Below are 17,362 nucleotides of genomic sequence, written 5' to 3' on the forward strand. Positions count from 1 at the left end.
CCAGGTACTATCTGTTCCACTCTACTGACAAAAACAAATGTGTATCACTTCTGCAGCCCTGAAGAGTCAGTACAGCTATAGGAGAGGGAGCTGGATTGCATCCAACCTCTTGCACAGCCAAAGGAATTGTGACCTCACCCCCAGAGTGCAGAACTATTATTATTGGTGCCCATGTACCAGCCAGAAATGCCAGTGCCTGACTTTCATATGCCCGAGTGTGACTTTGCAGGGCTGACAGTTACAAAAAATCACAATTTTATTCAAAACTGAAGAAATCAGCTATGGAAGCTGCTGAGAGAAATTATTTATGCAACCCCACATTATGGCCGTACTCTGAAGAATGACTGTAATATGTCACTTTAAATGGATAGTGCAGTTGTACTCGGTGCATGGTAGGTCTTAGACAAGTCTTTGAGTTGTATTCAATTTGGAGATATACACTGACATTTTGCATTGGTTTTAGTAAGGTCATACCAGTGCAGAGGAGAACTATACTCAATTTATGTGGCTTAATTCATTACGGCTTAATATGGGTTGGTTTTAACTTAATTGAGCATTAATCAGACAAGGTTTCTACCCATTCTGAAATTATATCTTAAGCATTATGGTGACATGGTGGTGAGTCACAATTCAGAATCACAGCAAGGTGTTACTCCATATTTACACAAAATGTTGTAATATCATGCTCTGATACTATGTCACGACATGAAGACCCAAATATGGCAACATTATTTGACTTGAGAATCCCAAAGACTAAACTCATACAAGACCTCTGAACTCTTAAAGGAAGCATTAGATTTAAACCATGCCATAGTAATATGTTAGAGAGAAGCAGGGGAGAGTCGTAGGAAAGACTTCATGACTTAAGGAGGACAAGGATGTTGGTTTCCCCGATCATGAAAGTTTAAAATGAGCTGGTTATACAGATCAGGAAGTAAAAGTTATAGGGACAGGCTGAGAATTTGTGGGAATACATTGACAGGGATGACAGATAATTAGGGATTTAATACTGATACTCCCTCCAGAGTAAGAGAGCCTGTTTCAAGTTGTAAATGTCTGAATATGGAAGCTAATGAGCTACCCACATCCAGAAATGTACTGAAATACAAAATCCCTGAACAATTTATAAGTCCAATCAGTTCAGATTGTCAGAGGAATTTGTAAAAAGATGATGAAAATCTTCACATAGAAGGAAAAGATTATGCAAGTGTTCAAACGGAACTGAAATAAAACTCCTAGATATGACACAATACAGAGAGGATAAAGGATTGAAAGGGCAGTTTTCCAAGTGAGAAGAAAACTTTAGGCCCTGATCCTTACCAGCAGCTTTTGACCATATTTGTACTATCCCAGTCTGGACTGGCTGTGCACTGCATGAACTATTTAAAGCAGCTAATTTGTCCCATCACCAGAAGAAGACTGTGGATCAGCAAGAGGAAGAACACATCAGGATGTGGAGAAATAAGTCAAAATCTAAGAAGACCGTAGAGTGGTTTCATTTAGTTTCTCTTCTCTTCTCTTCTCTGTTCTTGTTAAAATGGAAAACTATGGGAAACAAGCATAATGACATCTAGATTTCATATATAAACAATCTGGTTAATGAAGCTTGTGCATCCCTGAATGCATGCAATGCCGTGTCCTAATGGTGATTCAGAGACCTCAAGATGTGATGCTGTTTTAGGTTGAGCTTTTCAGGTCATCCTGATAGCCTACACATGACAAATAGAAAACGTAACATCTCACATGGAAAGTAGATACCAATTTGTGATTTACATGGGATAAATAATTTAAAACTCTTCTAGTCATAAAACTTGCCGAGTAAATCCTCCTAATATAGCTAATCTTTATTACAAGGATTTGAATATTAGAGCAGATCTACATTACAGAATTACTCTGGTATAACTGCAGTGCTCAGGGGTGTGAAAAATCCCCACCCTTGTGTGATGTATTATACCAACCTAAGCACCGGTGTAGGCAGCACTATATCAGAGGGAGAACTTCTCCCGCAAACGTAGCTATTGCCTCTCATGGAGATGGATTAACTATGCCGATAGAAGAGCCTGTCTTCATTAAAGCACTACAGTGGCACAGCACAGCTGCATCAATGAAGCATTTCAAGTGTACATCTGCTCCTAGGCTCTGTTTCCATTCCCTTAACTAGCAGGGACTAGTATGTTACCGCTGATTTGTGCTATTGTCGTGGTACAAAATAGCTGTAAACCAAGTTTAACTCCTCAGTAAAGCTGGGTTTAAAGCTGTTTCACATTGACGCAGTAGAACAAAGCAATTGAAATGTCCCAGAAAATCTGGCCCAATGGGGGTCAAACTGGTATAAAATAAACATAGGTGAGATCAGAATCAGGCTCAAACTATTTAATTTACAACAGGGGTAGCTCAGCTGACAGAACAAATAAAATAATTGTTCTATAGGCCCATATTCTAACCTGGGATAATCACTTCTAACTACTGGGGAATGGGTAACGCACACAAAAGTCACGATGACTTTAAGGTCTGCTAGGTGTTTACGTCGAAACAAACAGTCTTCAAGCTTAACAAATGTTATATCAAATGAACACAAACTGCTGCTGGCAAAAATAGACCCATCTGTCTGAATTATAGCCTAGAAGCATTAAGAAATTCATGATATTAGACTAGTATTTGAATCAAGAAAAAAGGCTTTTCAATAAAGATGTGAAAAATTGTCAGGTACCTTGCTTAGACATACTCAGAGGATTCTGTGTTGTATACAATTCAAACTGATCAAGAGAAAACTCTAAATATTCCATCTAAATAAATTGTGCACAGTACATCAATAAGAGGTCTTTATGATTTTGCATTGGAAATCATCATTACACAAACACAACTGAAAAAAAAAAAAGCCCTAGAGGAGGTTTGAGAATAATTAAATACTTTCCTAAATTGAATTATATATTCCTTTTTTTTAAATTAAAGCCTTTCACAAGAAGTTTTCTTTGAGATGAGATTTTAACTATGGTACATGAAATAATGTCAAAACATAGTGCTGAACACTTGTTTCTAGTCTCTCGTGTGAATTGCCACCAAATGAGCAAATGAATAAAGTTGGTTATTCAGCTTTTTCTGGTGTCAGAGTCACAAAATCTCTGTGCCAATAAATAAATAAATAAAATAAATCTATTTGGCTACATTAATTTACTGAGCTTCAGACAACACTGCTTCCAATCATATTTTGTTCTGAAATTAAACTACATTCACCACTATCAGATTAAAAGACCCAAGCCGCAGTGTGTGTGTGTGTGTGCATACATGTTCACAGAAGGCTAAATTAAATAATTTTGTCTAACTTGCCTTTCAAGTGTTTTAATGTTAACTCTCACATGGACTGAAAATTTAGATTGCATCTGTGAAAGGGGTGAAACCATAGTGCAAAGGACATGTGACTTGGATACTGTGGGACAGATTCTCAGCGGCTGTAGATTGGCATACCTTCATTGACTTCGGTACAGCTATGCCTACTGACACCAGCTGGAAATCTGGTCCAGTGATTTCAGTGGAGGTGCAATTGCTTACACCAGCTCTGAATTTGTCCCATTGACTTATTTGCATTGACATGGGTGTAACTGAAGGTAGAATTTGGCCATCAGAGTACAATATATTTATATATATACTGTATAATGTAACTGAAACATTTTGAATGTTGTTTTTCTATACTATAGGTAAAGTATTTTAGAAGTATATATATTATGATTAAGGCCCTACTTCATTTGCGATATTGCAGAAATTGTGGCTCCTGAAATATTAGGCTTCCACTACAATTTTGATTTTAATTAGCTTATATGGCAGAGGTTACAATTTTGCATATGCAATTCGCACTGCATTAACATTCAATGCCTGTAAAAGGCTAAAGTGACTGGACTCAATTTCTATAGCCGTTGTGTTAAGACTTTTAGTCTTCTGAAATTTATATTGTACCCATCACTTTTTTTCCGCAAATGAATGTAATATAGTTGCAGCAAAATGTCTGGTTATGAAAAAAATTAGCAGGCATAACATAATACTTGAGTGTTTATATTGTTCCTTCATTTCTTTCTTAAACAAAATAGGTCTACTCTAGCTTTTCCAAATTACCACTATTAATAAAGCTCCATTATTACATTTCTGCAATTTTCCATGTCTTGTCCACAACTCACCCGCAATTATTTGAAGATCATCCCGCAATCCAAGTAGATCCTTAATTATGATACATCAAAAGTCAGCTTAGCATCTATTTATCCTGCACTGAAATGAATGTCAAATATGGTACCAGTCAACAAGCTTCTGATCTTTTGTTAAACCACCTCTTCAGGGTTAAAAATTATGACTGTTGGATGGCCCTAAATGTTAAGAAATTCTCAGAGTGCAGAGGAATAAATGGTGAAGAAGCATAGGACCTAGAGGAGCAGATGCTATGTCCCATCACCTACACTTGACCACAAAAAGAGGTGGAGAGAGCCAGTCAATCATCTCCCAGAAGACCTGCTATGCAAGGGGAGGACTGGGGTGGATGACACCCCCACAAACCAACATTTGCCAGATGAGGTAAGGCAAGAAGCACATCACTCTAGTCTCAGACAGAACCTGTTGTTGGAGTGGCAGATCTTCAGGGGCAGGAGTAGTGAGATTGTAGAAGGGAGGGTATGTGGAAGTTGGCAACTTGGGCCCAGTTGAGAGACTTAGAATGTTCCTAATAATTTGGGCCAACTTTGGAAAAGCATCTGCGCTTTTGGATGTTTATCTAAACTGAACCTTCAAGCCGTGTGAGGTCCACCCATCACTACTCTGATTCATTTTCACCTTACCTCTCACCATAGTTAGAAATCTCAGGGATTCTGGGACACACTGATAGAATTATTGCTGGACTCTGAAATTCTCAATTAGTGAGGCAATTAGGAGAAGTTCTGAAACTGTTGGGGGTAGGGGAAAGGGACATGTTAGCAGGGATGATTTTCTATGGAAGCCTTGTGGGCCTAGCAAAATGTTTTGACATAGGAAGCAGTTTAGGATGCCAAGGCATTTCACAGAGACACACTGTGAAACGCACAACAAGATTTGGGTTTCCAAATTCTGATTCTGCAGAACTTCATGGCCTAACCATGCCAAATTAGATCCCAAACTTCCTGAGGTGCATTGATACCTAAAGTATATTATACTTAAGACAAATAAACACATGGTGAAATCCTGATGTCAGTGAGGCCGAAGACTTCACCCACAATGTGATTCAGTTTAAATTTATGTTACACACACACACACACACACACACACACACACACATTGTGTTAAAAGGTAAGATTTTCAAAAGCACCCAGTGTTGGTGTAACTGCTCCAACAGAAGTTAATGGCAAAATGCCTACTGATTTCAGTGAGTACAGAGTTAGAACATTTATGAAAATATTGTCCAAAAATAAATTGATTTTAAGGACCAGAAGAGAGCTAAGCAAATTAAAAAAGACTATATGAATTGGCCGAGGTATAGTAAACTTCAGTGTCATTTGGGCAACTAGATTTCACTTACTAGTTCATTCTCATTCTCACTGGGTAGATGGACTAGAAGCAGAATGGACTGTACTAGCTCAGCCTATGGATAGCAGGGGGTACTTTATATCACCACTTGACATAAACTGGCTTTATTAAAGGGGGCTTGGTACAGAATTATTGGATGGGGAAAGGAGTGAGAAAGAAAAGTAACACTAGGAGTCTCTGAATGGGAGACACCAACTTTAGGCCAGTGTTGGAGGGGGGTCAGCCATAAAGATTACTACCCTTTAACGGAGGGAGTGAAGAATTAGAGTGGCAAGCAGTGGAAGGAAGGGGGAGATACAGCAAATGGGTTAGAAGTGGGAAGAGATCGATAGCTAGAGGTCTTGATAAGCGTCTGTACTTTGGGGGACTTATCCATACTGAATCTCCTATCCGCTTCAACATTAGTTCCTCATTCCTTGTGTTTCAGTTGCTATACAGAAATATTTTTATCATGCACAAGAATTCTGTTGGGTGAGAAAGAGCGAATGCAGTGTTCCCAATTAGAAGTTCTTCTTTTGGTTGTTTCCTCTTTTATATTTCTTAGAAGAGTACGCCTGTACTAGCTCCATAGATTAAGCTATCTCAAATTTCACCTTTGTTTCTTTTCCCTTTTCTATATTTTAAAATTATTTCATTTCCTGCAGCAAAAACCTTTTCTTTGAACTGGCTTCTCTTTAATCACAGGACTCTGTATTCAGGAAACATTCCAAGGTGGAAGGTTTTATAATTAACATTCTCCAAGCTGCTGATGTTTTTTTCTCCAAATCCATCTACCAAAAGAAAAGAAAATATCAAAGCTTTCGTTATGAAAAATAACGAGCACTCCCAAATTTCCCATTCCCTTAAATAACATTTTAGGACTCTCATCCTAAAAATGTAGGAGCTGGAGTCCTTTGAAATGTTGTTTGTGTACTGGAATAAGTACAGTTATTTGAAATCATTTGCTTTTTATGAGTTGTAGGTCTAATTGTAAATTACATCTGCTGGAATCAGATAGCATAGGATTCAGAACTGTCATATCAGGCAATTCACATACTTAATGAATAATAAATCCCAGGACTCACTGATGGAAAAGTCCTATATCAAGTCCATCCCACTGCCAAAGCAGGTTTGTTCCCTGCAGTATATTTTCTAGTGTTTTGCCTAGTAAAATATAGCGTGTAAACCACTTTGGGATGATATGTAGCCCTAGTTCCTGACTCTCTGGTCCTTAAAGCTCCTATAACACTTGTAGCGGTGGTAGGGGAGTTACATATATTTATCATGCCATGAGTACCGCACATTTGAACATGTGATAATGAAGGGAGCATGGCTTTGCAAGTGGGAAGTGTCATGTATTTGTTATTGTTTGTATTGCAGTAATACCAAAAGGCTTCATTCAGGGTTGGGGCCCAACATACTAGGTGCTGGACAAACACTGCTGAGCCACCTAACTGTTACATCCGTTTTCTCTATATTGTTTCTTTAATCCTCCAAGGACTCTACAGACAGAGACCCTGTTTTTATTTAGCTTAGTGTAGATTGTCTCAGAGGAGGCAGGCATTGGATATGCCCTTTTATTTTTCTTCTTTTGTACTTTGCATGTCTCATAATTTAAAAAAGTCATTCTGACTATAAAAGAATTGCTGTGCTTTTTAAATGTAGAGCATTCTGGCCCCCATCCAGTGGAGCATTTAGGCACCTGCTTAATTTTCAGAATGCAAACTGCTCCATTGTGGGATTACTCATGTGATTAAACACTCCCATGTTTTTAAGTGTTTTGCTGGGTTGGATCACAGTGCTTAGCACCTTGCAGGATCAAAAACTTTGTGGGTTTCTCAAAAAATATGATAAAATAAAAATAATCCCACTAGTTTTGGAAAAACTCTCTAGAACATGTCTGAACATGTCAACACATTCTATGTACAGAATACATGATGGGGGGTATGATGTTTCTAAGAGCACTTGTTTGTGAAGACATGCATCACTCATTGCATCACTTATTGGACTTCCCACAGGGCAGGGATGGCACAAATCCAAATTTATGCTGATAAAACCTTTATACCACACCACATAATCATATATTTCATATATTATGTAGTGTGTTTGTATATGTACGCACACATGTGTATAAAATATATGACTGATATATAGTATGTACAATAAGTAAAGTATGTCAAAGTATTAGGAGCTGTTTGTCTGAAATATGCAAAATAAATCTAGATCACTACTTTTATCACTAGTTTGCAATATTACATAGATCTCCAATTTATGCTCATATCTGGTTTAAGAGCACAAGTTATTTTCACAGCAAACGTATAATGTAACTGTTTTCTCAGCAAGTACGCTTTTGTAAATAACCTGTTTCCTTCCACTCACATCTGAACCATTTTTCATGCTACTCTTACAGTTTGGAAAAATACTCTCATTTTATGTTCCAAGCAATCACCATGTGTTCTTTCACATCTCTTCTTAGAACTCAGTGCTTTTGTTCAGTTATTCCTTACTGATCTCCTCCCCATCACTGTCCAATTTAATTGTTGTGTCTGATCAATGACATTGTATTAGGTCCTGTGCGAGTAAGGGAGGCAGAAACTGCCCGATCGTGAAGACTGATTAACAAACTAGAGATTTTCAGACCATATGTAAATAAATGAAAATCTGTGGTTTAATAAGTTTAACGTTTCTAAAGCATCTAGGTGACATAAGAGCCCAAATTACATTGAAAATCAAGTTAGGCTCCTAAGTTACTCAGGTGCTTTAGATAATCTTACCTATACACATTAAATATTATGCAGCCTTCTTTTCTATTCAGGGGCTGATCTCTGAAGGTCAATGTAATGAGGCAATTTCATGCTGTGAAAGCAGGTGTAAGACAAGGTTACTAAAGAATACAGAACAAATATCTATCTGGGTTCTTATATTGGTGCCTGTCATTGTGTTCTCTAGGCACTTTCCAAATATTTAAAAAAGACAGCAATAACACCCCGTCCTTCCTTCCACAGCCAGGAGTAAATACTTGAACAGAATTAAAATTCTGTTGGTTTTCTGGGGTTTGTGTGTGTGTGTTTGTATGTGACAGAGAGAGAGAAAGTAGTCAGGGCTCAAATTTTCATAAACTATTTGCTAGAGCCCCAGGACTTGGGGCTTTAGCTCCGCAGAGGGCACCAGGGCTGAAGCCCTGCAAGCTTCAGCTGAATGTAAGCCCTGAAAGTAGTACTTATTGTGAGAACATTAGTTTGAAGAAATGAATTTTGCATTAGTTTTGAATATGGTAAGTCTTATGGCAATTCTTACCTCGTCTGGTAGCAAGTTCTACCAGATTCTGTATTTAATATGGAGCCAATGCATAGGGAGGAGCATCAGAATGATGTTTTCACAGCAATTTTTGCCTGTGACTACTGTGGGTCTGCTTTAAAATTTTCAGCTTGTTTGACATATTACCCATTCTACTAGTACTTTTGGTACTAGTGGGGAATACCTCTCAAGAAGGTAACAATTTTCAAAGTGGATGGAACTTTTAAGGTGCAACTACTGTAGATGAGCTGCTGCATTTTGTACCAGCTGGTGTGGGCCATCCGTCCTAGGTATACTAAGCTGCAGGATATCAAGTCTTGATGTCATAAATTGCGTGGATCTCCATGGCCAGATCTGTGTCCAACCAGAGACAGTGCCATCATTTGGCTGATCATAGATGGCTGTAGGCATTTTTTGTTGATATGGCTATTTGGGCATTTAGTAACACTGAGGAGTCCAATAAGATCTCAGGACTGCAGACTGACAAGCTGAGGGCAGATGGGCATTTAAGAGAGGAAGTGGGCTCTTCAAAGCAGGGTCCTCTTCCCACCAACATCTCCTCAGTCTTTCCTGGATCCAGCTTTAGCCAGCTGATCTTCATCCATGTGCTGATCGATACTAGGCACCAGAAACCTAAGAGATGGTGCTCGTTACAGTCAACATAAAGGAGACATAAAACTGGGTGTCATCCAGGAACGACTGGCACTTTTGTCTGCTATTGTCCCACAAGTTTCCCCAATGGCTTAATAAAGATCTTGAAAACTGAGATTGGTGGGATTCTGCGAGGCCTGGCTTTGTTTACTTTTAGAAATTGTAAGAGGCTCAGGTAGGAAGGTGATGAGCTTGGTATAAATGTCTAGATAGATATCCTTCAATCAGCAAACTTCAAGAGGTTACTTCAGTCTTCTTTATCCATGTTAGAATCCTTTTCTGAAGCTCAATTCACATCATGTCATCAGGAGCCCGGGGATTCTCTCCAGTTTATTCAGTGCTGCTCTATTTACAGGAGACTTCAGGCTGAATTTCAGATGATTTTTAGCAACAAGCATTCCCCAGAGAATACAGCAGGGATCTCTGTCATTATTTTAAACTGAAGTGGCCATGTCAGGAACCATCTCTTGGACTGACTGATTACAGAAGAGATAGTAGCATATGTCATGTACACCAGGGTTAGCATTAATTTTAAAAATGATTTAAACTGCATGTACTCATCTTTCACTGTAGCATCCTGTATAAATGAAGGGTATACTCTCCCATCAGCTTTTACCTCCTCTTCAAAATATCCATTGATTTCCTCTAGATTCTTCTCCCTGTATAAAAGAAAACACACATCCTTTTGGAAACCTATGTGAAATAAGTTGGTGAACCTACTTCAGGTCCTCATGGATAAGTGTTCATCATGAAACTTCCATTGCATTGGTATCCTCCTCAGCAGAGAAGCCAATGGGCCATGGGGAGAGACCTGTCTTTTATCTGGAACTGGGGAGACACTGAGGCATAGAGATTTCCACACAATTCCAAAATTTCTTAAAATTCCAACTGTCCTGCAGAGGATTTTCTGTAGGGTGTATTCCACTGATCAACACTGAGTACATATGAAAAAGAATATCCCTTCTTGTAGGGCCAGAATTGGAGTATGGAGAAGCGTGCGAGGAATACACAGTTCAGGGAAGTGTGTGCTCTTACTGAACTTGATGTATTTTTTGGTAGTTAAAATGAAGATTTCAATCTCTAGGGATATCCATATGGCAACCTTCTTGAGTCCTAAGAAAACTATTTCTGATTTTCAAATGCTCTCAGCAGGGGCTAGAAAAGAATCCATTGTTTCCATTTGCATCCATGATTGACTGTAAAAATTAACGAGTGCTGCTGATTGAGAGTCAAATCGTATGGCCACATTTTCAATACTGCATGCAGTTTGGTTGCCTCATTTTTTAAAAAAAAATAGAATTTGAAAATGTCAAAAGAAGAGCAACAAAAATGACTAGGAGTATGGAACAACTTCCATATGAGGAAAGATTTAAAAGATTGGGACTGTTCAGCTTACAAAAGAGATGACAAGGTGGGGGAGAGAGATATGACAGAGATATAATAGAGGGAGATATGATAACATTTTGAATGGGTGTGGAGAAAGTGCATAAGGAAGTGTTATTTAACTCTTCACATAACACAAGAACCAGGGGTCACCCAATGAAAATACTACTCAGCAGGTTTATAACAAACAAAAGGAAGCATTTCTTTACACAACACACAGTCAACCTGTCAAACTTATTGCCATGGGATGTTGTAAAGTGGTTGACACGTTGCTGCATGAGGCATCTCCATGTGGCTACATCTGGGGATTAGCTCTCTCCCAGTTTGCACCACCCCCCATCAATTGCTCACCCTGTGTTGTCCCTCCTTCCTTCTTCCTGATTCGGCCCTCCGGCTGGTCAGTATAGTCCTCCCGTTTGAGTGTATCAAAGACCTCCTGACCAAATGTCCATACATCAGCAACCAAGGTCTACACAGTCTCAACCATTTGCTGCTCTTTCTCTGGGCTTCTTCCTACTCTGCCTTCCACAGGCTTTCTTCCCTGCAATGCCTCTGCCAAACTCCTTCCATCAGGGACAGGTTCCCAGGGCATTTGCTCCCCTGGGGTTTCCTCCTACCTACCTCTCTGTGCCCAGAGAGCAGCTGCAGACACTTTACCTGGAGCCCCTTTCTTTTTTCCTTTTTTCTCATTTTTATGGCAAAGCAGATTTGACTGGATAGTCTATAGGCTCCACCAGCTTCAATAATTAGCAGTTTATATCCTCTCGCTCTGCCCTATATCTTTCAGATAATGTAACAAGCCCTTTTTAATACCTCATTTCCCCAATGTTTTTACTGAATAACACAATGTATTTTTTTACCTTAGACATTTAAATTCCTTAGAAAGCTTTCCCCTTGCTTTATCAAAGCCCTCACACACCTATAAAAAGTGATCAATTGTTTCTTCCACGTTACAGGGTGTACATAGTCTAGCGTTGTGTCTATTTATTAGACAATGATTTTTTAAGCCACAATGGGCAGATACTACTCTAAACCAAAGCACTTCATCCTTCCTATCCAGACCCTGAAGTATGTCATTATCCTCAACGGTAGGGCACAACTGAAAAAAAATCTTCTTTCTCTTCTTTCATTAATCCTCCTTTTTTGTCAGTCCTATTTTACATTTTTCGGTACTTGACTTCTGAATTCCTCTTTACCCAGGGTATTTCTGTGAAAACCCTTCCAATGATGTTTTTAGTTGCTTTGACCACTGTTTCATTCCTTGTTATCCCAATATGCTCTGGGATCCAAGCTAATGCTACATGTGTCCCTATCAGTACTAACTCTGTTATTAGAAATATCATTTGATTGATTAAATAACTTCTGCATACTGAGATAGCAATAAAAAAGGGTATCAGGCCTGAGATTAAATCTAAAAAAATGGCCCATGCTGCTGTGGGTATATCCCAGATCCAATTTAATGGTAGCATTATTGCTACAAGTTTGGCTGCCATGACAGAAACAGAATCAGATATTCTTTTAGATGTACTAATTCCCAGTGTTGGTATACAATATGTCATAACTACCTCTTCTGTTTTTTTTTTCTTTTTTGGATCCATTGGTCTATATTTGTTTGGTCCTTTCATCATTGCAGTTCCCATTAACTCTGGTTCAGAAAGTAAGGTTCAGTAGTTTTATTTGTAGTGTAACTGGCATTTCACTAGCAGCTATTTGTAGACATACAGGTGTTGTAATAAATGCACCATATGCAATTTGTAGTGCCTGGGCTTGTATTAAATCTAATTTTTTATGTTCTGATTTTGATGCTGACCCAAAGGCTTGGCATCCATAGTCAATAACTGGTCTGATTAAGGCTCTGTATACTATCAGCCGTTTTTACATATCTGCCCCTCACCCCTGTTAGTCTCGGCAAGGCTTTTATGCAGGTTAATCCTTCCTGAACATTTATCTTTAATGTAATTTATACGATCTTTCCAAAGTAATTTAGTATCAGATATTACTCCTAAGAATTTAAACCCTTTATCTATATCTATTTGTTCTCCATATAGATACAATTTGCATTTCTTTGTAACTCCCCTTTTTGTAAAGACCCTATCCTTTGGATTTAGCAATGGAGAGCTTGAAACCCCATGCACTTCCCCAGTCAGAGGTCTCCCCTAACACTTTGTTGATTTTCCTTTCTGCCACTCAGTATTCCTACTCTGAACCCACAGATTACAGTCACCTGGGAATTAGAAAAAAGAAAAGGAGTACTTGTGGCACCTTAGAGACTAACCAATTTATTTGAGCATGAGCTTTCGTGAGCTACAGCTCACTTCATCGGATGCATACTGTGGAAACTGCAGAAGACATTATATACACACAGAGACCATGAAACAATACCTCCTCCCACACCACTGTTTCATGGTCTCTGTGTGTATATAATGTCTTCTGCAGTTTCCACGGTATGCATCGATGAAGTGAGCTGTAGCTCACGAAAGCTCATGCTCAAATAAATTGGTTAGTCTCTAAGGTGCCACAAGTACTCCTTTTCTTTTTGCGAATACAGACTAACACGGCTGTTACTCTGAAACCTGGGAATTAGAGTGATACCTAACTGATTTGGTTTGGAAGATCATTTACCATAATATTAAATAGGGTCAGGATGGTAGCACTTCCCTGTGGTGTACCATTTTTAATATTATATATATTCAGCATAGCTTTCCCAACTCTCACTTGCATGTTCTTTTACACAAAAATTCTCCAATCCATCCATACATTCTTCCCCTTTCCCTAGTCCACTTACTTTGTACAACAAGCCGTCCCTCCAGAACATGTCATATGCCCTTTCAATACCTAGAATGGTAGTTAGCATGAAATCTTTGTGACTCCTACTTTTTTGCATTTCTGTTTCTAATTTAATAATGTGGTCAATGGTGTACTGTGAAAGGACAACCTCACCCTGGTATGTAGAAGGCCAATGAGCTCCTCTGGGCCTGTTCTAAGCTAATGAGATACACCTGCAAGGCTGGTTCAGCCTGGAGGGGGAGGAGATTAAAGGGGGGAATTTACCATAGGACAGGGTGGTGAATAGGAAGAAGCTTACTTTGCCTAGGGACTGCTGTCAACAGAGGGAGTCCATCCAAGGAAGAGACTGCCATGAGACGCACTGCTCCCGAAACTGCCCTGACTGACAGTAAAACTAGCTTTTGCTAGAACTCCTGCTTTCTCAGCAGAACTTCCTACTATGTTGTCATTCCCAAGAAGAGGTAGGACTTGACTACCGTTAGTTTAAATTTCCATCATTCTTTTAATTTGCGTATATATTTCTGATGTTTTGGTATCTTTATTTATCTACTCACAGTACTTTCTCCAACACTCTCTCTCTCATTTTTTAAAAAATTCTTTGTTATTCCATACTACTTTTATACTCCATTATATCTTTGGCATTCATTGCATTTTTTGCTTTTTTTATAGGCTTTGTTCCTTTTTCTAATTGCCATGTTGTACTCCTCATCCACCATGGAAGTGAGTTTTTTAGTTTTGAGGTACTTCAACATCTTAAGTATGGCTACAGTAGCTACTGCTATTAATCCCATTATTCCATTATCACTGAAATTTTCCATGTCATCACATGATTATTCACAAATTCAGTACATTAATTTGTAAATAGCTCCCAGGTGGCTTCCTTGAAATTCCAGGTGGGTAATTTTCCATTACCTTATTGCCCTTGAAAAGTAATAAGTCTAGAGAAATGATCACTCCCCATTCCTTCTTCCTTATATATGTTCCAGCTGCATTCACTTGCAACATCTGCTGTTACAATTCCCCAGTCTAAGCAGGAAAAAAACCCTGCTGCATTCGATCTAGTCGGAGTGCCATCGTTTGAAACCACTACATTTGTTTTGTAAGCATGCACCATTTTAATCAGTTGTCTTACTTCACCACAATTTATTCTGGTTTGGTCACCACATATAATATATGGTCTTTTAGCATTCTTTATTATTTCTTGTAGCTCTGAGCTCTCAGTTCCCACATGGATTGTAGATATTATAAATTCTTAAAGAAATATTTCTCTTCATTGGGAACTCAACAGCATTATATCCTAGGCTTATGTCTTCATGCTCTACTGTTACGTAGTTCAGTCTTACCCTTATGAAAGTACAAATGCCTCCTCTTCTTCCTAGTTGTCAGTCTTGCCTAGAGGCAATGTGCCCTGGAATTTTAAAAGCAAGCTTTTCAATCAACCATGTTTCCTGGATACATATAACATCTGATTTTAGTTTTCATTTCCAAGATATTTTCTTTTAGTTCTTGACCATGTTCTATCAAACTGTGCACATTCCAGCAAAACATTGTGATTCCCATACTAGTCATATTTCACCATTAACCTCATTAAAATTTGCATGAATACAGTTCATTGACAAATTGCTAACATACAAGTATTTTTCCACTGCCCTTGATATCATTTTCATTTTTTTCCCATTTGTGATGTACAATTTATCACTGCTCTCCTAAATGCAATAAACCTTTTTTCCACCACTAATATATTATTGCCTATTCCTTCCACCGTATTTATCATAATCTTTACAGAATGAGAATCTGTCTGCAGTTCCATTTTTTTCTGTGCTGATTTTCTCATCCTTCTCTGCCTAATACTTTGAGAGTCGCCTTACAGCTTCCGCATAATATCTGTTAACAATGTTTGTCTTTTATATCTCTTTAGCTTGTCTTTCTGCAGTACATTCTGTATGCTGGACGATGATTACCATCACAGTTACTACATTTGACCTCTGTCCCTTCTGTACAATTTTCAGAGGGACGCTCTCCCTCACATTTACTGCATCTTGTTTTCCCTTTGCAAGCAGAAGCTACGTGCCCATACAGTTGGCACTTGTAACACCTTATGGGATAGGGGATATATGGCATAGTTCTGAACATCTGACACCCTAGTGTTTGTTTCTCAGGTAGAGTCCCTCTCTTAAATGTAATCAGCACTGGTGCTGATGGCTTGCTTTCTCCTCCTCGTTTAGTTAGTTGCTTACCTGCTATCACTTTATTTTCCTCCTATCCTTTTGGTTATCTCATCATTGTTCCGTTCTAACAGCACCCCAAAGACTTCTCCCTTCATTTCCCTATGGTAGCTGGCAACTTATTTTAATTTGTCCTAGTGTTTTAGTTTTTTTAGCAGTTTATCAGCTTGTTCTTTGTTTTTACATTCAACTATAAGATTTCCACCTTGCAGCTTCATGGCTCTTACTATATCCCCTATGCTTTTTTAATCCAGTCTGCTATTTTCATAGGGTTAACATCACTTAATCGTGTTACTTTGACTAGTGATCTTACAATTATAACATTTTGGTTTATTTCCTTCTTTGGCTTTGCTTTTTTGCTGATATCATCATTTGAAGGTCAGAAAATCCTCCATTTTCACTCCAGCTTACCCCACCCAGCCCTTTCTGGGACAAATTTGTTGGCTTTATACCTCAGCTTCTTGCCCAGCTGGACTTCATCTTCAATTAGGGTTTAGCAGTGACGCCTGTAAGGTTAATTGACCCTTTCTGAGCCACCTTAATCCCTTCAGTGCTGATTTCTGGTGAACACCCACCCCATCATAGATGTTGTGAAGGCCAAAAGTGTAAGTAGGTTCAGAAAAAAATCAATAAGTCCATAGAAGATAGTTCCATCCATGGCTATTTGGCAAGATGGACAGGGATCCAAGTCCATGCTCTGGGTGTCCCTAAACTTCTGACTGCCAGAAGCTGGGACTGAATGGCAGGGAATGGATCACTCAAAATTGCTTTGTTCTGTTCATTCCCTCTGAAGCATCTGGCATGACCACTGTCAGAGGCAGGATACTGGGTGAGATGGACTATTGGTCTGACCCAGCTGGCTACGTTTAGAACCTATAAGAACATAAGATAACACAGGGGGCTTGGAAAGAGACTATCAGAAGTTCTAGGTTGCTTGTTTAAATCCATCTTGCAATGGTAGTGACCAAAATTTATTACCACACGAGTACCATTTTGGTGCCTTATATGGAGTGAGTTGGGGACCCAACGTTTGTTTGAGTAGTTATTCCCATCACAGAACTGCAGCTATGACTGGCATAACTCAGTGCTACTGTCACACATAGCTGTGAGGAATTATTCTAACCCTGCAGATTGTGTCTTTTGGGTCCAGGATGAAAGATATTGGTAGATCATTTGAGGGAGACTTGTTTTGCGGCTGCCCATGCTGTATAGATTCTGTAGATAATTTCCGTGTCTCTCAATCTGGGAATTTTTAAACCAATGCTAAGAATTTTCTTGTAAACATTGCTCATAAACACATTTGGGTGGTACATGAAATCTATGTAAAATAACAAGACCCTTAGATGAGACTTCTTAAATAGTGTGTGTGTTTGTGAGAGAGTTCACCCCTGGCAGAGTATGTTGAAAGCAGGTTAGGTCAATTTTTCGGTGTGAATCATACTGTAGGGTGAATAATTCTTGTACCACTTAAATCCCCCAGGAAGCATTTTGATAGATATGTG

This window comes from Lepidochelys kempii, chromosome 3, assembly GCF_965140285.1.
Source record: "Lepidochelys kempii isolate rLepKem1 chromosome 3, rLepKem1.hap1, whole genome shotgun sequence".
Classification (NCBI taxonomy): domain Eukaryota; kingdom Metazoa; phylum Chordata; order Testudines; family Cheloniidae; genus Lepidochelys; species Lepidochelys kempii.